Consider the following 24,193-nt stretch of genomic DNA (forward strand, 5'->3'; position numbering starts at 1 on the left):
GGTAAATCGCTGTGTGTGTGCTTAGTCACTTCAGTCTTGTCTGACACTTTTCAACCCTATGGACTAGCCCACCAGGGTCCTCTGTCCTTGGGATTTTCCAGAATATTGGAGTGGGTTGCCATGCCCTCTTCCAGGGGATCTTCCCAACCCAGGGGACAAACCAATGCCTCCTGTGTCTCCTGCATTGCAGGCAGATTCTTTACTCCTTAGCCACTAGGGATGCCTGGTAAACTGGGGGACAATCTTAAATATTTAGTCACTTCTAGTACTCCTTGGAAGGAAAGTTATGACCAATCTAGATAGCATATTAAAAAGCAGAGATATTATTTTGCCAACAAAGGTCTGTCTAGTCAAGGCTATGGTTTTTTCAGTGGTCATGTATAGATGTGAGAGTTGGACTGTGAAGAAAGCTGAGCACCGAAGAATTGGTGCTTTTGAACTGTGGTGCTGGAGAAGACTCTTGCAAGTCCCTTGGACTGCAAGGAGATCCAACTAGTCCATCCTAAAGGAGACCAGTCCTGGGTGTTCATTGGAAGGACTGATGCTGAGGCTGAAACTCCAATACTTTGGCCACCTCATGTGAAGAGTTGACTCATTGGAAAAGACCCTGATGCTGGGAAAGACTGAGGGCAGGAGAAGGGGATGACAGAGGATGAGATGGCTGGATGGCATCATCGACTTGATGCGCATGAGTTTGGGTGAACTCTGGGAGTTGGTGATGGACAGGGAGGCCTGGCGTGCTGCGATTCATGAGGTCGCAGAGAGTCGCACACAACAGAGTGACTGAACTGAACTGAATTGAACTGAGGACCCCAAAACAAGCATGAAGTATTTTCCCTCTCATGTGAATAGTTATCTATAGATCAACATAGCTTTACTCCAAAATTCTGGATGTATATGCTGTGAATTGGGCTTCCCAGGTGGCTCAGTGGTAAAGAATTTGCCTGCCAGTGCAGGAGACATGGGTTTGTTTCCTGGGTTGGGAAGATCCCCTGGAGGAGGAGATGGCAATACACTGAAGTATTCTTGCCTGGAAAATCCCATGGACAGAGGGGCCTCATTGGCTATAGTCTATAGGGTTGCGAAGAGTCAGAAACGACAGAACACACACATGCGTACTGTGAATAACCAATATTGTCCTGCCAAATATGACAAACTTTATTTCTATCATCCTTAGCACTGTTAAATCTGCTGGGTCTTAGGGACAATTGCCATAATAGCCTGCACAGCAGTCTGGACTTATTGCACTACATGTTCTCTGCATCTTATTCAACACTAGCATCTTTTCGTCTCATTAGGTAAATGGATTAGAATTGCAAACTCAAATGAAATATATATTGGTCCCCAAATTCAAAGGCACTAGGCACACTGCTTCTCTTTTATAAGAAGGAAATGTTATTCATCAGGTCTATAAGTTCAATGGGTAATTTTCCCCCCATATTTTCTGCAGAAACTAGTGCTACCAAAATTCCCAACACAGGGTGCTTTTTTCACTAGACTAAAATTTCCCCTTCAACCTTTACTAATATTCTCCTTAGGATCCTTCTAGCTTGCACCTGACAGCTGGCCCCAAAGCCGATCCACATATTTCAGCCTTTTATCACAGCTACAACCTAATTTTATTACCAATATCTGTTTAGGTATCTGTGCTGCATGGCAAATCTGTTCTAAAAGCTGCTGGATTATTTGATAATGATTTTATTTTTTAATTTCTCATGATTCCATTTGTTGATAGTGGCTCAGCTGGATGGTTCTTCTGCTTCAGGTCATTGTCATCACTGTAGTCTGTACTGGGCTGAAATGTTCAAGTCATTTAATGTATGTGGTTCCAGTTAATGCTGGTTCTTGGCTAGGAGCTTCTTCATGGATCTTAGTGAGAATGACAAAGATGCTGTCATTATGATCTTTCCATGTGGCTTTGACTTCTAACAACAAGGTAACTGTTTCTTTTTGAGGGGTGGGTGCTGTGCTGGGTCTTCATTGCTCTGCATGGACTTTCTCTAGCTGTGGTGAGAGGGGTCTACTCTCTAATTGCAGTGCATGAACTTCTCATTCTGGTGGCTTCTCCTGTTGCAAAGCACAGGCTCTAGGCACTTGGGCTTCAGTAGTAGGTGCACAGTCTTAGTGGCTCTGCAGCATGTGGAATTATCCTGACCAGGGATTGAATCTGTGTCCCCTGCATTAGCAGACAGATTCTTATCCACTGCACCACCAGGGAAGTTGCAAGATCAAGTTTTTAAGGGCAAATGTTTTAAAAGGTAAAAGAGGCACTTCAGGTCTTCTAAGGACTATCTTTGGAAGTTACACAGAATTACTTCAGCTGCATTTTATTGATCAAAGAAAGTAACAAGGCAAGCCCAAATTCGATGAGGGGGCATACACTGTGTGTGAGTACCTGAAGGTGGCATTCATTAGGGGCCATTTCTGTGGATTAGCTACAGTAGAAAAGCTTTGGAATGTTTGTGTCAAATATACACAGTGTTAGCACCTCAAATCCTGTAATCTTGAGCATTATAATATGTTCAGCTTATTCACTTCTCTTTAGTTGCCTATGCTCAGATCCTTATTACTGCTCCTAGAACGTTCTGTATGAACACAAATCATACATATCTTTCTACTGCTCAGCACTGTTTATTGACTCCCTCAGATTTTAGAATAAAGATTATGCTACATATCTTCTAGTTTCAGCTCTTTGCACAGGAGTGAGAATGTAGTCAATGCAAAGACAATTTTACCAATGGTTGAATGAAGGACGAATGAAGCACCTTGTAGTGTCAGCTTCTCTAAGTGGCATTTTCAGTTTTCAAAACCATGAAGTAATATTTAATTCCTTTACTTTTATTTAGAATAGGATCTGATTGATACCCTCAAGAAATTCAGAGCTTAGTAAGAAAGACACGTATACAAAGTGAGGAAGGTACAGTATGGTAAGTGTCATAAAACTATATTTAAGAAAAGTAATTTACAAAAGGAGAGTAGTTTAAAAGATGTATAAAAAAGACATGTACACGTGCACTGGATTCTTTTTGAAATCTCAAGTTTATAACTGTTTCATTGATGACATCTTTTTAAATTATAGCATTTCAGTTTATATAATATGTTATAGATAATTCCTTTGAAAAATGAAAGATGGATATATGTAGGCAAAAGTGATTGATTTTTATATTATACACTCAAAAAAGCACTCGTGTAATATAAAAATCACTTAAGTTTTCATCTTGTTTTGTGAAATGTGTAAATGATAGAGCACACCATGGGTATGCATTGGCTTCTGGTAGTAAAATAATAACAATGATAAATCTATTTGGCACTATAATGCACACATTTATTCTCCTAATTATTTCTATAGTAATTCAAAAAAGTTTGATGTTGATTTAATCTGATTTTTAAGGCATTATGAGTACATGATAGGAAGCAGATTCCAAAAATTGCTGACTTCAACAAGCTCACTCCTTGGAGGTTATACTTATAAGTATCTTTTCTTATTAGCTGTCATTATATGACATTTTGAAATCTTCATTCCTGTTTAGCTTATCTCTTGAAAATGATATGGTTTTTGGCCTAGGCATGCCCATATAGATATCACTTTGGAAGGTCTGAAAAGAATCAATCTGGTACATACCTACTTCTCTCTAAGACTAACAGCACATTTTTCAGATATATTGAAAGCTGGCATTAGAGTTAAGACAGTGCTTTCCATCTAGATTTCCCCTGTTGTTATAAAATATGTATGTCTATGCTTTCTTGCAGATATAAGATTATAACATGGTTAACTTTGTATACAACCACATGAAATAAGCTTAATGCAATATTTTTATTGTAATCTATTTAAAATTTATATTTACCAGATAGTTGAATTTCTTCACATAGATTTGAATTTGATCATGTGCACACTTAATTTTATCCTCAGATATGCAGATGACACCACCCTTATGGCAGAAAGTGAAGAGGAGCTAAAAGCCTCTTGATGAAAGTGAAAGAGGAGAGTGAAAAAGTTGGCTTAAAGCTCAACATTCAGAAAATGAAGATCATGGCATCTGGTCCCATCACTTCATGGGAAATAGATGGGAAACAGTGCAAACAGTGACAGACTTTATTTTTGGGGGCTCCAGAATCACTGCAGATGGTGACTGCAGCTGTGAAATTAAAAGACACTTACTCCTTGGAAGAAAAGTTATGACCAACCTAGATAGCATATTCAAAAGCAGAGACATTATTTGCCGACTAAGGTCTGTCTAGTCAAGGCTATGGTTTTTCCAGTGGTCATGTATGGATGTGAGACTTGGACTGTGAAGAAGGCTGGGCGCCAAAGAATAGATGCTTTTGAACTATGGTGTTGGAGAAGACTCTTGAGAGTCCCTTGGACTGCAAGGAGATCCAACCAGTCCATTCTGAAGGAGATGAGCCCTGGGATTTCTTTGGAAGGAATGATGCTAAAGCTGAAACTCCAGTACTTTGGCCACTTCATGCGAAGAGTTGACTCATTACAAAAGACTTTGATGCTGGAAGGAATTGGGGGCAGGAGGAGAAGGGGACAACAGAGGATGAGATGGCTGGATGGCATCACTGACTCGATGGACATAAGTCTGAGTAAACTCCGGGAGTTGGTGATGGAGAGGGAGGCCTGGCATGCTGTGATTCATGGGGTCGCAAAGAGTCGAACACGACAGAGCGACTGACCTGAACTGAACTGACACTTACTTTTGGTAGTTTTCCCTGATCATTTAATCTGTAAGCACTTTCTTATATGACCCCCAAGGCTCACAGTACCTCCTTCTCCATCTAGTGATCTATATCAATAACTGCACACATATTCTTCCATATTTTTCCTTCAGGCTTCTAGGATCAGGAAAGGCAAGGCAGACAATAAAGGCATGTAATCAGGCAAGATAACAATGTAAGTCCCTGGAGTCTAACACCTATTGTAGAACTTGAGGGGTCATTGTAGCTCATGCATCTCAAATTATCCACCCAATGGGGACAGGAGAAATTGGGTGCTTATCCAGCAGGTCCAATCAGGTTCTGGTTGAGCACTCTTACTGAAGACATGCAATCCAGGCAGCACTGACAGCCTGCGGTGTCTGCAGGCAGAGCAGACCCAGATTTTCAAAGAAAGCCCTCATTTGAGTGGTACATGCTGGGGGCTGGAAGGCAGGCTGAAATGTACTACACCAGTAAGCTCCAAGAGGTTTTGAACAGGGTAAAGCCAAAATTTTCTGACAAAGAAACTTTAGAAATTACCTGTGGAATATGGAAGAGCCTTATCAGTCTGTATTCTTGAGTGACTATGTTCAGTCAGCATCCCAATGCTGCAGACTGGACTTTAGCAAGTAATAAATCATACTTGTTAAAGAATAAAGATTTGAGTGTTTATGTATTACAACAGCAGTTGTTAATAAATATCTGATATTTCTCTGACTCTAAAGGACTCTAAAAATGAAGTATTAAATTTTCAATAGCCCTAATCCTTTACTGGATATCAAGATCCCATAGTGTGCATTTTAAATACCTTCTTTACAATTCTTCAAAAGAGGTACTGAATACTCTTTGCAATTCTTGTTCTGAATTTCCGTGGAATAATACATAGGACATTATCTTATGATTTGTTTTCAACATGACAATGTCTTGCCTGCTAATGTGTTACCAGAATAATCAGAGCTTTTGAACTTGACTATAACTTTGCTGGTGGTTCAGTGGTAAAGAATCCGCCTGCCAGTGTAGATGTGGGTTTGATCCCTGAGTTGGGAAGATCTCCTGGAGAGGGAAATGGCAAACCACTCCAGAAATCCCATAGACGGAGAAGTTAGTCCATGGGGTCACAAGAGAGGCAGACACAACTTAGCAAATGAACAACAACAACATATCTTTGCTAGTGACCGAGACCTCTATAGGCTTCCTTACTGATCAATTTTACAGAAACTCTTCAGTCTCTAATATCTCTTTACTCCTTTATTTATTTATTTTATTAAAATGTTTTATTCTGAAATGAAACATGCTCATTGTAATGAAAATTTAAACAGTAATGAAACATAGCAAATGAAAGTCTACTTGACCAAGTATTCTTTAGGGAAAACTAGTGTTTTCAGTTAGATTCTTATCTTTCCAATCTTTATATATATTATATATGCAAAAAATTTACTATTCTGCAACTGATTTTCAACATTCAGAATGGAAGGCAGGGCTTTCAATACCTGTTCATATAAACTTACTTCACTTTTTCTTTGTTTTTTTTTTTAATTTTAATTTTTACTTTATTTTACTTTACAATACTATATTGGTTTTGCCATACATTGACATGAATCCACCACAGGCGTACATGCGTTCCCAAACATGAACCCCCTCCCACCTCCCTCCCCATAACATCTCTCTGGGTCATCCCCATGCACCAGCCCCAAGCATCCTGTATCCTGCATCGGACATAGACTGGCGATTCGTTTCTTACATGATAGTATACATGTTTCAGTGCCATTCTCCCAAATCATCCCACCCTCTCCCTCTCCCTCTGAATCCAAAAGTCCGCTCTACACATCTGTGTCTCTTTTGCTGTCTTGCATACAGGGTCATCACTGCCATATTTTAAAATTCCATATATATGCGTTAGTATACTGTATTGGTGTTTTTCTTTCTGGCTTACTTCACTCTGTATAATCGGCTCCAGTTTCATCCATCTCATTAGAACTGATAAAAATCACTTTGTCAAGAGATTTTAGCACCTCCTAGACATTAAAGTAAGAACAAACAGAAAAAAAAATAGAGATTTTAAGGTCTTAAAATATTAAGGAAGACCCTCAATGGTTTATTCTCACTTGAAAGTGAAAGTGTTAGTCTCAGTCATGTCCAACTCTTTGGGACCCTATGGACTGTAGCCTGCCAGGCTCCTCTCCATAGAATTTTCCAGGCAAGAATACTGGAGTGGGTTACCATTCCCTTCTCCAGAGGATCTTCGTAACCCAGGGACTGAACCCCAGTCTTCAGCATTGCAGGAAGATTCTTTACCATCTGAGCCACCTTGAGTTTATAGCTCTAGTACTTCCCTGACTTGCTGCCTTCCCATTCAGCTTGTCTTTTGTTTATTTGTCTAGGTCATTTTCAAAATTACTCTCCAATTCCTTGGGTCTCTAATAGCCTATAAATGAATTTAAATTCAATATGCTTTTATTACTCTGTTATCAACTATCTTCATCATATTCATAGGAATTAATTGGCTACTTATTAAACATAGAAAACTCAGACCAACAGTTCATGTACATTGTACATTTTAATCATAATAAACATAGAGTAGAAAAGGCATTAATGTTTTGATTGACAGATGAAAATGTCAAAGTTTGTTGTCAAAGTTTTTAGGGATATTAAATTGGCAAGGCTAAGTGTAACTCAAATCTGGTTAAGTCAATATATTCACTGTCATGTACAACCTCCCTCACTGGATTTATTGTCCAATGTATTAATATCTGATGCTCAATGTTACAGTAACAGAAAAATAGATTAAGACTCCATATCATAAAGCATAGTTAGAGATATTTATCATTGACTTCAAAATTTAAGAACGTTTCCAAATATTGAAAATATTCATTTGTGGAAATTCCCATTTGTAATGCTAATCTTAGGTTGCTTTGCAAAAATAAGAAACTGGACCACCCTCCAAAAAGTAACATAAAGCACATTGCTCCCAGCTTATAGAAATATCAATCAATTGCCATTAACAAGTTATTCTAGGTACATATTCTGGCTTAGACAACTTGTGTACGTATATTTGGCAGAGTCCTCTATTTGTTGTTGTCTGAAGAAGCCTATTAATTTCAAATGCCTGGCATATTTGAGTAAAGTAGGAGAAAATAATTAATGTGGTGCAACAACACTGTGTGGGATTTACTCATGTTACTGCCAAGACTGAGCAGAATGTAAGAAATTAGCGTTGATCATCAGTGTCTTACAATTTCTTTCATCAAGCTAAATCACAGTCACATCTGGAGTCTTTAATTGTGCCTTACAATACGCTTAGCATACTGTAAGTGCTGATTTAAAAAAAGAGTTGAAAAAGCAACATGAGGGTAAGCAGTTTGGGGAAATAATATATTTCTCTTAAGCTGCTACTAACACATATAGTTAGTTATAGAATTACCCTTTCATTTCCACTGTCTTATACTTAGAAATTTGAATGTAATGAAGAACTCCAGTAAATAGACATATTTTTACACTTCCTTTTTGGTTTATTCTGTCTTGTTTGCTTTAAAATTGGTATTCTTTAAACTCATAATCTTTGTTCACATTGAAATGTTTTATTTAAAAAAGCTTTTTTCTTCTCATTCAGAGTAGAGGTTGCAACTTGATAGAAAGAGTGCATTTGGTTTTTGAAAAAGGTTTTAGCTTCCTCTAGGAATGACTGTAGATAAATTCCCAAGGAAAGAATCCTACTGTGGGGGGTAGAGCATAGTGCATTGGTTTCCATATGTCAGTATGCATGTGTCATCCAGGATATTTTGAAAAAAATATAGATTTTAGGACTCTACCTTAAGACATTTTAATTCTATACATAGGAGTGGAAGCAAGAAAATGAACTTCAATAAGCAAATTTGTGGATCCGATTCAGGTCGCCTGATACTGAAAAATCATTTGCGCAGACTCCAAGAATAAACAATCTGATCAAAAAAAAAAAATGATGGAGGGAGGGGTATACATATACCTTTGGCTGATTCATGTTGATACATGGCAGAAACCAAAACAATATTGTAAAGCAATTACCCGTGGTGGATTCATGTTGATGTGTGGCAAAACCAATACAATATTGTAAAGTTAAAAAATAATCATAATAAAATAAATAAAAGAAAGAGGAAAACAAAATAAAAATAAATGAATTTAAAATTTAAAAAAAATAAAAGAGAGAGAGATTCAGGAACTCTTTGATTGTCAGCCCAGATTGGTCTCCATGGAGCAGACATCTTAAATTTAATCCCAAATATTTTCTTGAGTTGCAGTGGACCTAATACTAACAAGCAATCCCAACTTGGAAATCTTTCCTGCTCCTGAAACCTCAGAACAGACAACATTTAGATCTATCCATCTTATACCAGTAATCTCAGCAGTATTTTTACTGGCCTTTCAACCTATGTCGTCTCCTCTGAAATCAGGTACTGAAGGATAGTGATGGTGTCCAGTTGACCTAACTGTTTGTACCCTCCTCACAGTGGGTGACCTCCAGTACTCTTGCCTGGAAAATCCCATGGACAGAGGAGCCTGGTAGGCTGCAGCCCATGGGGTTGCGAACAGTCGGACACGACTGAGCGACTTCACTTTCACTGTTCACTTTCATACATTGGAGAAGGAAATGGCAACCCACTCCAGTGTTCTTGCCTGGAGAGTCCCAGGGACAGGGGAGCCTGGTGGGCTGCCATCTATGGGGTCGCACAGAGTCGGACACGACTGAAGCGACTTAGCAGCAGCAGCAGCAGCAGAGTGGGTGACAGAACAGTCAAGTTGAAAGTTCAAATGATTTGCATTTCTCTAATAATGAGTGATGTTGAGCATCTTTTCATGTGTTTGTTAGCCATCCGTATGTCTTCTTTGGAGAAATGTCGATTTAGTTCTTTGGCCCATTTTTTAATTGGGTCATTTATTTTCTGGAGTTGAGCTGCAGAAGTTGCTTGTATATTTTTGAGATTAGTTGTTTGTCAGTTGCTTCATTTGCTATTATTTTCTCCCATTCAGAAGGCTGTCTTTTCACCTTGCTTATATTTTCCTTTGTTGTGCAGAAGCTTTTAATTTTAATTAGATCCCATTTGTTTATTTTTGCTTTTATTTCCAGCATTCTGGGAGGTGGATCATAGAGGATCCTGCTGTGATTTATGTCTGAGAGTGTTTTGCCTATGTTCTCCTCTAGGAGTTTTATAGTTTCTGATCTTACATTTAGATCTTTAATCCATTTTGAGTTTATTTTGTGTGCGGTGTTAGAAAGTGATCTAGTTTCATTCTTTACAAGTGGTTGACCAGTTTTCCCAGCACCACTTGTTAAAGAGATTGTCTTTACTCCATTGTATATTCTGCCTCCTTGTCAAAGATAAGGTGTCCATATGTGTGGATTTATCTCTGGGCTTTCTATTTTGTTCCATTGATCTATATGTCTGTCTTTGTGCCAGTACCATACTGTCTTGATGACTGTGGCTTTGTAGTAGAGCCTGAAGTCAGGCAAGTTGATTCCTCCAGTTCCATTCTTCTTTCTCAAGATTGCTTTGGCTATTCGAGGTTTTTGTATTTCCATACAAATCTTGAAATGATTTGTTCTAGTTCTGTGAAAAATGTGGCTGGTAGCTTGATAGGGATTGCATTGAATTTGTAAATTGCTTTGGGTAGTATACTCATTTTCACTATATTGATTCTTCCAATCCATGAACATGGTATATTTCTCCATCTATTAGTGTCCTCTTTGAAAACCACAATGAGGTACCACTTCACACCAGTCAGAATGGCTGCGATCCAAAATCTGCAAGCAATAAATGCTGGAGAGGGTGTGGAGAAAAGGGAACCCTCCTACACTGTTGGTGGGAATGCAAACTAGTACAGCCACTATGGAGAACAGTGTGGAGATTCCTTAAAAATTGCAAATAGAACTACCTTATGACCCAGCAATCCCACTTCTGGGCATACACACCGAGGAAACCAGAATTGAAAGAGACACATGTACCCCAATGTTCATCGCAGCACTGTTTATAATAGCCAGGACATGGAAACAACCTAGATGTCCATCAGCAGATGAATGGATAAGAAAGCTGTGGTACATATACACAATGGAGTATTACTCAGCAGTTAAAAAGAATTCATTCGAATCAGTTCTGATGAGATGGATGAAACTGGAGCCGATTATACAGAGTGAAGTAAGCCAGAAAGAAAAACACCAATACAGTATACTAACACATATATATGGAATTTAGGAAGATGGCAATGACGACCCTGTATGCAAGACAGGAAAGAGACACAGATGTGTATAACGGACTTTTGGACTCAGAGGAGAGGAGAGGTGGGATGATTTGGGAGAATGACATTCTAACATGTATACTATCATGTGAATTGAATCGCCAGTCTATGTCTGACGCAGGATGCAGCATGCTTGGGGCTGGTGCATGGGGATGACCCAGAAAGATGTTATGGGGGAGGGAGGTGGAGGGGGTTCATGTTTGGGAATGCATGTAAGAATTAAAGATTTTAAAATTTAAAAATAAAAAAAAATAAAAAAAAAAAAAAGAAACTTCAAATGTTGTGAAGGTATAATGTTAAATTAGTTTTCCTGCTCATAATCTAATAGCTTTTCCTATATATGTTGTTATCCTCATTCTATATTTCAACAGTAATCCCAGTTATCTGGGTCATTAAGACTTTTTTTTTTAAGTTCTTTGTATTCTTGCCACCTCTTATTAATCTCTTCTTCTTCTGTTTGGTCCTTATCATTGTGTTATACTTGTGTTAGATATTATTTATCAAGTTCACTTTCTTGAGGGTTAAATTTGCAAGTTTGCTATTATCAGTAAAGATGAATAACTTTTCCTAGGGCCAGTTTTACAGTATTCATTTATTTTTAAATAAATTGATTGTTCATACCTTTTGCCCAAATTCATTTTCCCTAAGATTTTTTTATGCTTTTCTTCCATTTTAAAGGTTTTTTTATATTAAAGCCAAGAGATATATGTTTCTGTGATATATGTTACAAATATTTTCTATTGGAAATATATAAATATTTATTTTTTTACCATGAAAATATTTTATTTTCATATTCCTTTAAATCAAGCTAAATAAGACTCTCTTACACAGTTTATACAGCAGTTAATTCTAATTTCCTTCCAGTATTTGTATAGCTTTATTATTGATATTTAGATATCTCATCCATATTGAATTTGTATGTGTATATAAAACATTTTTTTCTATTTTTCCCATCCAGCTTTCCATTTCCTGAGCCTATTTTTTGTTAATGTCAATTTATGCTTATCAATGTGAGATGCCACCATGTGGTAAACTTCCTTAGGGGACTTAAATAATTTTTGGATTTTCATTTCTATACTATTGATATGTACTAGAACTATATTGTTTTAATTAGAAAATCTATTTAGTATGATTTACTATTAATATTCATATTTCTGTTACTAATAATAAATTATTGTTTCACTTTTGAATATTTCTTAATGTATTTTTATTTTCATCTACCATTAGATGTTTGGATTATTTCCATTTTCTGTCCACTTTCTGTTCCAGTGGATATTCTTATATATGATAACTGGAGTACAAGAAGATTAATTTATATGGGTATATATCTACAAATTTTTTCAATCATTGAGAGCCTTACTCTTAATAAATTTAATATTTTCCTTAAATGATGTAATCTACACTTGTGAAGGTATATGGTGTGAACCTAAGAATGATCTTTTTAGAATTATATATATATCAATCTGTTTGTTTCATTCAGGTTACAATTATCTCCCTTTGATAACAATTGATATTTTGTGCATCCTACAATATTTATGGGGCTTTCCAGGTGACACTAGTGTTAAAGAACCTGCTCAATGCAGGAGGCATAAGAGACTTAGGCTTAGTCCCTGGGTTTGGAAGATCCCCTGGAGAAGAGCAAGGCAACCAGCTCCAGTATTCTTGCCTGCAGAATCCCATGGACCGAGGAGCCTGGTGGGCTACAAGTCCATAGGGTCACAAAGAGTCAGACAAAACTGAAGCGACTTAGCACACACTCATGAACAATGTTTATATGGCTAGATTTTGTTATCCAGGTCACATTTTTTTCCTTTGATAATCACACATAAATATTATTTCTGACATTGTTTTGTAGGAGTAAAAAAAAGATGGCTAAAATAAAACTTTAGTAAAACATCGTTTAACTTGTTTCTTTAATGCTTCTGAAGGGATTCTAGAGTAGCAAAGTAGAGAAAACAGTGATCAAAATATAATTTGAAATCGAGGTGAGAAAATATGCTAATATCAGAAAATCTCATTAACCTGCTTCAAACCTCTAGGAGTACCCAACCTTCATTGCTCTTTCATTAGGAACCAGGAACAACATATGTTCTGAGTAATAAACAGCCTATATGAAAATCCTGGTTGTAACACTTCTGAAATTGTAAGCAAGTACCAAAATTATCCAATTAGTTAGCGTATATACTTATGTAAACCAGAAGAGTCCCCAGAGCTGCCACCTGCTACCAATTTCTGGTAGCTTTGGGGCAAAATTTATAGGAATTAGATTGACTATTAATTAAAATTGAAACTGCATGAATATCACCATATATGCAGAGGATTGTTTTACTAATACATTAGCAAAAAAGGGCCTTCAACAATTATTGACAAAAATATATTTGAATATGTTGGTCATAAATAATCACAATATATTATCTAATACTTTTCAAAGCTCAAACTCAATTTCTTCAACAGTGTTACAAGTTAAATATTTCACAAATCCATGCATTTTGATTGATAGTTATTTAAAAATTTCAGAGAGGAAAAACAAAACTATAATTTATAAAAAAAAATTGACATACACAGTGGACTCAAGGATTATGTCTACTATCTTCAATTTCCTATCCTCAGTCCTATCTTATGCTGCAAGATTAAAATGTAAGAACATAGTGCCAGGTAAATATACAATGTTATGAGAATCAGAATAAATCTTACTAATACTGCTATTTCCATTTCTGAATTGAAAATCAGAAGAAATCTTAAGGTCTTTCCCTATATTCAGTCATTCCCTATATTCAGTTCAGTTCAGTCACTCAGTCTTGTTTGACTCTTCGCAACCCCATGGATTGCAGCACACCAAGCCTCCCTGTCCACCATGAACTTCTGGAGTTTACTCGCACTCATGTTCATTGAGTCAGTGATGCCATCCAACCATCTCATCCTCTGTCATCTCCTTCTCCTCCCCCTTCAATCTTTCCCAGCATCAGGGTCATTTCTAATGAATCAGTTCTTCACATCAGGTGGCCAAAGTATTGGAGTTTCAGCTTCAGCATCAGTCCTTCCAGTGAATATTCAGGACTGGTTCCATTTAGGATGGACTGGTTTGATCTCCTTGCAGGTCAAAGTACTCTCAAGACTCTTCTCCAACACCACAGTTCAAAAGCATCAATTCTTTGACACTCAGCTTTCTTTATAGTCCAACTCTCACATCCGTACATGACTACTGGGTAAACCATAGCTTTAGACAGACCTTTGTTGGCAAAATAATGTCTCTACTTTTTCATATGCTGTCTAGGTTGGTCATAACTTTCCTTCCAAGGAGTAAGCTTTGTTTAATTTCATGGCTGCAGTCACCATCTGCAGTGATTTTGGAGCCCCCAAAAATAAAGTTTCTTGCTTCTCCATCTATTTGCCATGAGGTGATGGGACAAGATGCCATGATCTTAGTTTTCTGAATGTTGAGTTTTAAGTCAACTTTTTCACTCTCCTCTTTCACTTTCATCAAGAGGCTCTCTAGTTCTTCATTTTTTGCCATAAGGGTGGTGTCATCTGCATATCTGAGGTTATTGATATTTCTCCCGGTAGTCTTGATTCCAGGAGCTTGTGCTTCTTCCAGCCCAGCGTTTCTCATGATGTACTCTGCATTTAAGTTAGATAAGCAGGGTGACAATATACAGCCTTGATGTACTCCTTTTCCTATTTGGAACCAGTCTGTTGTTCCATGTCCAGTTCTAACTGTTGCTTCCTGACCTGCATACAGATTTCGCAGGAGGCAGGTCAGGTGGTCTGGTATTCCCATCTCTTTAAGAATTTCCCTATATTAAATAGATGTAAATAAAAAACATGTAATCTATGTAGCCCATATGAATGCTACCATTCATTTTTTAAAAGATTTTATATTTTTGTTTTTAAATATATCTTTCTAATTTTAGATTTAATTAATATCATTGTATAAACTTAAGGTTTATAGCATAATGATTTGATGTATATATTCACTGTGAAATGATTAACACAGTAGGTTTAATTTACCATCATCTCACATAGCTACAGTTTTTTGTTTCATTTTTTCCTTGTGATGAGATTAAGATCTACTCTCTTAGCTGATTTCAAATACAGAGAACAGTGTTGTTAACTGTGGCAATCATATTAGAAATTATGGCCTCAGGATCAGAAAGTTCATGGAGAAGGGAATGGCTACCCAGTTCTAGTATTCTTACCTGTAAAATCCCACGGACAAAGGAACCTGCCAGACTACAGTCCACTGGGTCACAAAGAGTCGTGCATGACTGAGTGACTAACATGATAATGCTATTTTTAATTTTTTGAGGAACTTCTATACTGTTTTTCATAGTGGCTGTTTGGCTTCTCTGGTGGCTCAGCTGGTCAAGAATCTGCCTTCACTGTGGGAGACCTGGGTTTGATCTCTAGGTTGGTAAGATGCCCTGGAGAAGGGAATGGCTACCTACTCCAGTATTCTGGCCTGCAGAATTCCATGGACTATTCCATGGGGTTGCAAAGAGTTGGACATGACTAAGCAACTTTCACTTTCAGAAGTTTAAACTATACATTGTGAGCATATGTACTTGTCAAGGTTCTGTGCTGTTGGAGATTATATCTTACAAAGCTGGGAGAGCTTGGATTTACAGTAATATTCTGATGAACTTTGAAGTAAAACCTTAGGATATGACTTTAGGCTTTACACCTACTCTTCCCCCTAGAAGAAAGAGAACATTATGTAAGTCTGAATTATTGTCCATCAGAAGAAACTGAAAGGTATAATCCACAACGCTATTGATGTAACATGGAAATACTCACTATTTTGTTATATTTATGTCTATATACATACTTCTGTATTGAATCATTTAACTTTTATTGCAAAATTATGACTGGATATAATAAACACGTTACAATTTTGAATTTAGTTGTAGAATTTGTCATAAGAATAAAGCAATACAATTGTAATGTTTCATATACTTTGCAAATTATAGCACAGTAATATATATTCTGACATCCATAATTATTTCTAAGTTTGAATTTGAGCAAATTCACACCTTCTATTTGTAATACGAATATCCTAAAAATAGCAAATATAAGAGAGTATTTAAAATAACATAAAAGTTGTATATATTATTTTTCAGTCTTCCTGATTGGTAGTCACTATTTAGGTTTAAATATAGCTACTATACATTAAGATGCTTACATCTTTCCTTTTCTCCTTTGCTTTTCACTTCTCTTCTTTTCACAGATATTTGTAAGACCTCCTCAGACAGCCATTTTGCTTTTTTGAATTTCTTTTTGTTGGGGATGGTCTTGATCCCTGTCTCGTGTACAATGTCACGAACCTCCATCCATAGTTCTTCAGGTATTCTGTCTATCAGATCTAGTCCCTTAAATCTATTTCTCACTTCCACTGTATAGTCATAAGGAATTTGATTTAGGTCATACATGAATGGTCTAGTGGTTTTCCCCACTTTCTTCAATTTAAGTCTAAATTTGGCATTAAGGAGTTTATGATCTGAGCCACAGTCAGCTCCCGGTCTTGTTTTTGCTGTCTGTATAGAGCTTCTCCATCTTTGGCTGCAAAGAATATAATCAATCTGATTTCAGTGTTGACCATCTGGTGATGTCCATGTGTAGAGTCTTCTCTTATGTTGTTGGAAGAGGATGTTTGCTATGACCAGTGCATTTTCCTGGCAAAACTCTATTAGCCTTTGCCCTGATTCATTCCATACGCCAAGGCCAAATTTGCCTGTTACTCCAGGTGTTTCTTGACTTCCTACTTTTGCATTCCCATTCCCTATAATGAAAAGGACATCTTTTTTGGGGTGTTAGTTCTAAAAGGTCTTGTAGGTCTTCATAGAACCGTTTAACTTCAGCTTCTTCAGTTGGGGCATAGAATAGCAAGGGGAGATAAGAAAGCCTTCCTCAGCAATCAATGCAAAGAAATAGAGGAAAACAATAGAATGGGAAAGACTAGAGATCTCTTCAAGAAAATTAGAGATATCAAGGGAACATTTCATGCAAAGATGGGCTCAATAAAGGACAGAAATGGTATGGACCTAACAGAAGCAAAAGATATTAAGAAGAGGTGGCAAGACTACACAGAAGAACTATACAAAAAGTTCTTCATGACCCAGATAATCATGATGGTGTTATCACACACCTAGAGCTAGACATCCTGGAATCCTCATCTCACATGCTAGTAAAGTAATGCTCAAAATTCTCCAAACCAGGCTTCAGCAATATGTGAACCGTGAACTTCCAGATATTTAAGCTGGTTTTAGAAAAGGCAGAGGAACCAGAGATCAACTTGGCAACATCTGCTGGATCATCAAAAAGGCAAGAAATTTCTAGAAAAAGATCTATTTCTGCTTTATTGACTATGCCAAAGCCTTTGACTGTGTGGATCACGATAAACTGTGGAAAATTCTGAAAGAGATGGGAATACAAGACCATCTGACCTGCCTCTTGAGACCCCTATATGCAGATCAGGAAGCAACAGTTAGAACTGGAAATGGAACAACAGACTGGTCCCAAATAGGAAAAGGAGTACTCAAAGCTGTATATTGTCACCCTGCTTATTTAACTTATATGTAGAGTACACCATGAGGAATGCTGGGCTGGATGAAGCACAAGCTGGAATCAAGATTGCCAGGAGAAATATCAGTCACCTCAGATATGCAGATGACACCAGCCTTATGGCAGAAAGTGAAGAGGAGCTAAAAAGCCTCTTGATGAAAGTAAAAGAGGAGAGTGAAAAGTTGCCTTAAAACTCAACATTCAGAAAACTAAGATCATGGCATCTGGTCCCATCACTTCATGGGAAATAGATGGGGAAACAGTGGGAACAGTGTCAGACTTTATTTTTGGGGGCTCCAAAATCACTGCAGATGGTGACTGCAACCATTAAATTAAAAGATGCTTACTCCTTGGAAGAAAAGTTTTGACCAACCTAGATACCATATTAAAAAGCAGAGACATTACTTTGCCAACTAAGGTCTGTCTAGTCAAGGCTATGGTATTTCCAGTGGTCATGTATGGATGTGAGAGTTGGACTGTGTAGAAAGCTGAGTGCCAAAGAATTGATGCTTTTGAACAATGGTGCTGGAGAAGACTCTTGAGAGTCCCTTGGACTGCAAGAAGATCCAACCAGTCCATCATAAAGGAGATCAGTCCTGGGTGTTCACTGGAAGGACTGATGCTAAAGCTGAAACTCCAGTACTTTGGCCACCTCATGCGAAGAATTGACTCATTGGAAAAGACTCTGATGCTGACAGGGATTGGGGGCAGGAGGAGAAGAGGACAACAGGGGATGAGATGGCTGGATGGCATCACCGACTCAATGGACATGAGTTTGAATAAACTCTGGGAGTTGGAGATGGACAGGGAGGCCTGACGTGCTGTGATTCTTGGGGTTGCAAAGAGTCAGACATGACTGAGCGATTGAACTGAACTGAACTATACATTAAAACAAAAAAAAAATCACAAGTCAAAAAAAAAAAAAAAAAGAAACAACCCTGCTGAATTTGAACAAATTTATAGATGTTTGGAGATTAATCTGTATTTTGGTAAAACAAAACAAAACAAAACAAAACAAAACAAAACGCAGAAAAACCAAAAAACTAGACTTCTTATACTAAGTTGAGTCTCAGTGATATTGAATGAAAGTAACACCAAATGACACATTTTGTATGCATTTTGTTGAACAAAATCAATTTCATAAATTATTTAATTTGTTGTTCAGCCACTCAATTGTATCCAATCTTTGCAACCCCATGGACTGCAGCACACCAGGCTTCCCTGTCCTTCACCGTCTTCAGAAGTTTGCTCAAACTCATCTTCATTGAGTCAGTGATGCCATCCAACCATCTCTTCTGTCATCCTCTTCTCCTCCTGCCTTCAATCTTTCCCAGCATAGCAGTCTTTTCCACAAAGTGGACCTGTGGCCAGAGTGATTCACAGCTTCAGCATTGTTCCTTCCAATGAATATTCAGGGTTGATTTCCTTTAGTATTGACTGGTTTGATCTCTTTGCAGTCCAAGGGACTCCTAAGAGTCTTCTCCAACTCCACAGTTCAAAAGCATCAATTCTTCTATGCTCAGTTTTCTTTATAGTCCAACTCTCACATCCATACATGACTACTGGGAAAATCATAGCTTTGACTAGATAGACCTCTGTTGGCAAAGTGATGTCTCTGCTTTTTAATAAGCTGTCTAGTTTTGTCGTAACTTTTCTTCCAAGGAGCAACCACTTTAATTTCAGGGCTGCAGTCAACATCCACAGTGATTTTGGAGCCCAAGAAAATAAAGTGTCTATTTCCATTGTTTCTCAATCTGTTTGCCATGAAGTGATGGGACCAGATGCCACGATCTTAGTTTTTTGAATGCTGAGTTTAAAGCCAGTTTTTTTACTCTCTTCTTTCTCCTTCATCAAGAGGCCCTTTAATTCCTCATCGCTTTCTGACATAAGGGTGGTGTCATCTGTATATCTGAACTTGTTGATATTTCTCCTGGCAATCTGGAGAAGGGAATGGCAAACCATTTCAGCATTCTTGCCTTCAGAACCCCATGAACAGTATGAAAAGGCAAAAATTTATTTATAGATATTGGTAAACATTTCTGTTTACAATTTAATTAATTAATACTATTTTCATCAGATGAACAGGAGATATTTAAAACTGATATTTGAAATTTTGAAGTTAAAAATATACTTTGTAATCTGTCTAAACAGCACTAAACCCTGTGTAATTGACATAAATTATGCAGTCCACTTAAAAGCCAATTTTTCCAGAGAAGTATTTCCTTTGTATTTTTCAGAAGTCTTCTATGTACATGCATGATATCTAGGTTTCTTATAAATTATTTTAGTGCAAGTCTTTATGCTTATGATAAAATTGTGTTAAAATATATAAAAAATTGTACCATTTAGAAGGGCACAGGGGAATACATTTTCATAAAGGAAGCGTATTTGGGTGACATCAGAAGTAGTATTGCTAGTACTTGGAATGCTACTGCTGTTTAGTTCCTAGTCCCTAAGTCGTGTCCAACTCTTTGCAACCCCAAGGACTCTAGCCCACCAAAGGTTTTTCTGTCCATGGGGTTTTCCAGGCAAGAACACTGAGATGGGTTGTCCTTTCTTTCTCCAGGGTGTCTTCCTGAGCCAGGGATTGAACCTGCCTCTCCTGCTTGGCAGGCAGATTCTTTATCACTGGGCCACCTGGGAAGCCAAGCAGTTAAAATAGTATTTTTTTTTTTTAAAGCTCAGAGACTACAACCTACAAGTGGAAATATTATATTTAATTGAAATGGGATCATTTGAACCCCATGCACAAATAGCCAAAGCATTATACAACATGCCCCAGGGAGAGTGGTGGTAAATAAAAAGGGAAAATGGGGTTGGTGTTGCACAAAGGAGAGAGGGAAAAACAAGAATGAACTCAGGAATTCCTAGGATATTCCTGTGAATTGTCTTATCTTGTGGAAGCTTATATTTACCCTGAAGAGGCTGGACTAGCAACTCTCGGGAATGATGATCATATCACCAGATAAATATCCAAAATGTGGAGCGAGTGCTGAGAGAACAGGGAACATGAGGTACACACATGGAGCTGAGAAATCGTGAATACTAAGGAAAACATTTTCATCAGCCTCAAAAATCTAACATCTAACTAAGTAGATTTTAGATATTTTAACAAATTTTCCTCTGCTTTTATCAGCTTTTCCCTACTATTGAGATAATTAATATACAACTCTGTAACTTTAATGTATACAGCATCAGTTCAGTTCAGTTCAGTCACTCAGTCATGTCCAACTCTGTGACCCCATGAATCGCAGCACGCCAGGCTTCCCTGTCCATCACCAACTCCCAGAGGTCACTCAGACTCACATCCATCGAGTCAGTGATGCCATGCAGCCATCTCATCCTCTGTCGTCCCCTTCTCCTCCTTCCCCTAATCCCTCCCAGCATCAAAGTCTTTTCCAATGAGTCAACTCTTTGCATGAGGTGGCCAAAGTACTGAAGTTTCAGCTTTAGCATCATTCCTTCCAAAGAAATCCCAGGACTGATCTCCTTCAGAATGGACTGGTTGGATCTCCTTGCAGTCCAAGGGACTCTCAAGAGTCTCACAGCATAAGATGGTATTATTCTAAGACTATTTCATAGACTTATCTGCTTGATTAATAACACCTTTTGGGAATTAAAGTTTTCCTTCAATATAAACTTATGTTGTTGAGCTTAGATATTTATCAGCACTTAATGTGTGTGTGTGTGTGTGTGTGTGTGTGTGTCTGTGTATAGATAGAAAAGCACTGTGTCTTCATTTCAGTTCAGTTGCTCAGTCCTGTCCAATTCTTTGCGACCCCATGGATTGCAGCACACCAGGCTTCCCTGTCCATCACCAACTCCTGGAGCTTGCTCAAACTCATGTCCATCGAGTTGGTGATACCATCCAACCATCTCATCCTCTGTCATTCCCTTCTCCTGTCTTCAATCTTTCCCAGCACCAGGATCTTTTCCAGTGAGTCGGTTCTTCAAATCAGGTGGCCAAAGTATTGAAGCTTCAGCATCATTGTTTCCGATGAATATTCAGGGTTGATTTCCTTTAGGATTGACTGATTTGACCTCCTTCCAGTCCAAGGGACTGTCAAGTCTTCTCCAACATCGCAGTTCAAAAGCATCAATTCTTCAGTGCTCAGCTTTCTGTATGGTCCAACTCTCACATCCATACATGACTACATTGATCATACGGACCTTTTATAGTAAAATTTTACAAATTTTACTATAAAATTTTCCTGTAGCAAATAAGAACCTAAGTTGGAATTATTTATTTGTAGTACTCACTTGTGAGGGTCTTTTAAGAGACATTCAGTCTTATATTCTTTTTTTAGAATATGTAATTGTATTCAGTTTTGCATGTAGTCATGCTGAGATGGACCACAGAACTGCTTTATTTTCCTCAGCTTCTCTTAGTTCATGTATGGTTTTTCAATGAGATAGTAAGAAATATTGATTCCTATTGCATACAAAGAAAATGGATATTTCCAATATCTGTAGTTAATCAATTTATTTTTTCTCTCTCTGCTTATTTTAACTGGCATTTTTAAAATGTCAAATTTCCAAACAACACAGGCAGTAAGATTTTTAAAGTTATTTTACATGCAATATGTAATTTCCTTATTTTTCTTCGAATTATATGTTCTTGGCCTTGGTGAGATTATAACTTTTTGGCAGTCTTATAGTTCATATTTATGTCATGCTTACTTTACCTGTGACAGCCAATAGTCCAGTGAAACTAATAAAGATTTTCATAAAAGATTATGCATCATATAATGCTGCTCTAAGTGGTAAAAAATATGACTTGGCAATTATTATAAGACTTTTTGTGTCTTATAGCAGTTGTCTCACTCATTTTATCAACAGATTGTAACACAAGCAACTGTATAAAATTTTCATTTCTATGTGACTATCAGGAAAAAAATACCAGTACTTGCAAAAATTAACTTTGCTTTATCTTCCTTGTATGATACACATGATATTTCACTGAAACTTTTTATCTTTTGCAGTTTGCGAATACATGGTTTGATACTCATTATAAATATATCTTTTCTGAACATTTCAACACCTGGGGGTGAATTATGATAATTAAGTACTATATCATTATGTTCTTACTTTTCCTTTTCAGCCCCTACTGTGAAAATTCAATTTCCAGATGCCTTTGATGTTTCCAGTTTAAAGGTGTGAAAAGATCTGCCTTTTCTAAGCACTCGGGTTTGTCATATTGGAGATTCATTTTATAGCATTCTTTCAGTAGTTTCTTATTTCTCTAACCAAAATAGGACATGTATTTTTCAGGGGAAATAATAGATTCTGCATTTGCAGGTTGGATTTCATTGAATGGATTTTAATATTTCAAGTTATTTTAAACAGTACTTTTAAGAAAACAAGAATATGAAGTATAGTTAAAATAACATTTAGTTTGTTGTCTGAAAACATATAATTAAATCTCAGCTCAGCTGTGTAATCTGAGTGACTCATTAATAATGTGGTCACATTATTTGATCACATGGATATAACCTTTTCTTGAAAGAAATGCAGTGTACATTAAATGAGATAACTAATATAATGTATTATATAAACCCTACAATGCTGTACAAGGAATTAAGGTAGTGTTGCTGTTGTTGCATTGATCTTGATTTCCTTTACATATATATTCCTAGGCCTGATTCTGGATGTAGAAAAATACTATATACTGTGTTTTATTGTTACAAAATATATAAAGGTAATTATTTGTAGAGGATCATGGAAAGACAAAGAACATGATTTTTAAATTAGCTTAGAGGGGTTAGCTAATTTCCTTTATTCCTTCCTAACCGAAAGGTCAAATTTGTTGGTAAAATATTTAATAATCATGTATATATATGTATATATATATGTGTGTGTGTGTGTGTGCGTTTGTATAGTATTTTTCCTTGAGTGTTTATCTGAATCTTCGAAAAAGTCCTTTGCAAATTATTTTGATATAATTAGCTAAAATGTGTAATTTCCTAGAGAAATGTTAATGATAAACTAACAGGGTTAAACAGTAAACTAAATGGCATTGTAGTCATTATAGTTTTCATAAATAAGTAAATATCTTCCACTGAGGAAAACCTGAGGTTCACATACATAAAGACACTAATTCTACCAAATAATACAGAAATAGATAATTTAAATCTTATAGTAACTAATTCAGAAATGAGATAACACTCACAACTCAAATTATCTTGAGTTTGATACTAGATATTAAAGCAAGATAAAGACAAAATTGAAAACTGAATAACTACCATTCTACTCACTGTTTTTATGAGTTCAGCTTCTTAAATTTTCGTATACAAATGATAGCGATCATTATTTGTCTTTCTCTGTTTGGCTTATCTCTTCAACTGATCAGTGTGTCAAGGGGAATATATATACCCAAATATAGGGAACTATTATTCAGTTATGAGAAAGAACGAAAGAAGGAAATCCTGCCATTTATTACAACATGGATGGAACTTGAGGGTGTTATGTTAAATGACAACATACTGGTTTGATACATCTGTATATTGCAAAAGAATTACTGCTCTTTTCCTAAAACTGCTTCAGTGTAATGAATACCAGAATAAATATATCTATTGTTACTTTAAAGCACATAGTGTAACACTGCTAATGATTCCTTGTTTGTGCATGTACTTAGAACTTGAACCTGAGACCCATCTCTCAATGCTCC

Source organism: Ovis aries, chromosome 18, assembly GCF_016772045.2.
Source record: "Ovis aries strain OAR_USU_Benz2616 breed Rambouillet chromosome 18, ARS-UI_Ramb_v3.0, whole genome shotgun sequence".
Lineage (NCBI taxonomy): Eukaryota > Metazoa > Chordata > Mammalia > Artiodactyla > Bovidae > Ovis > Ovis aries.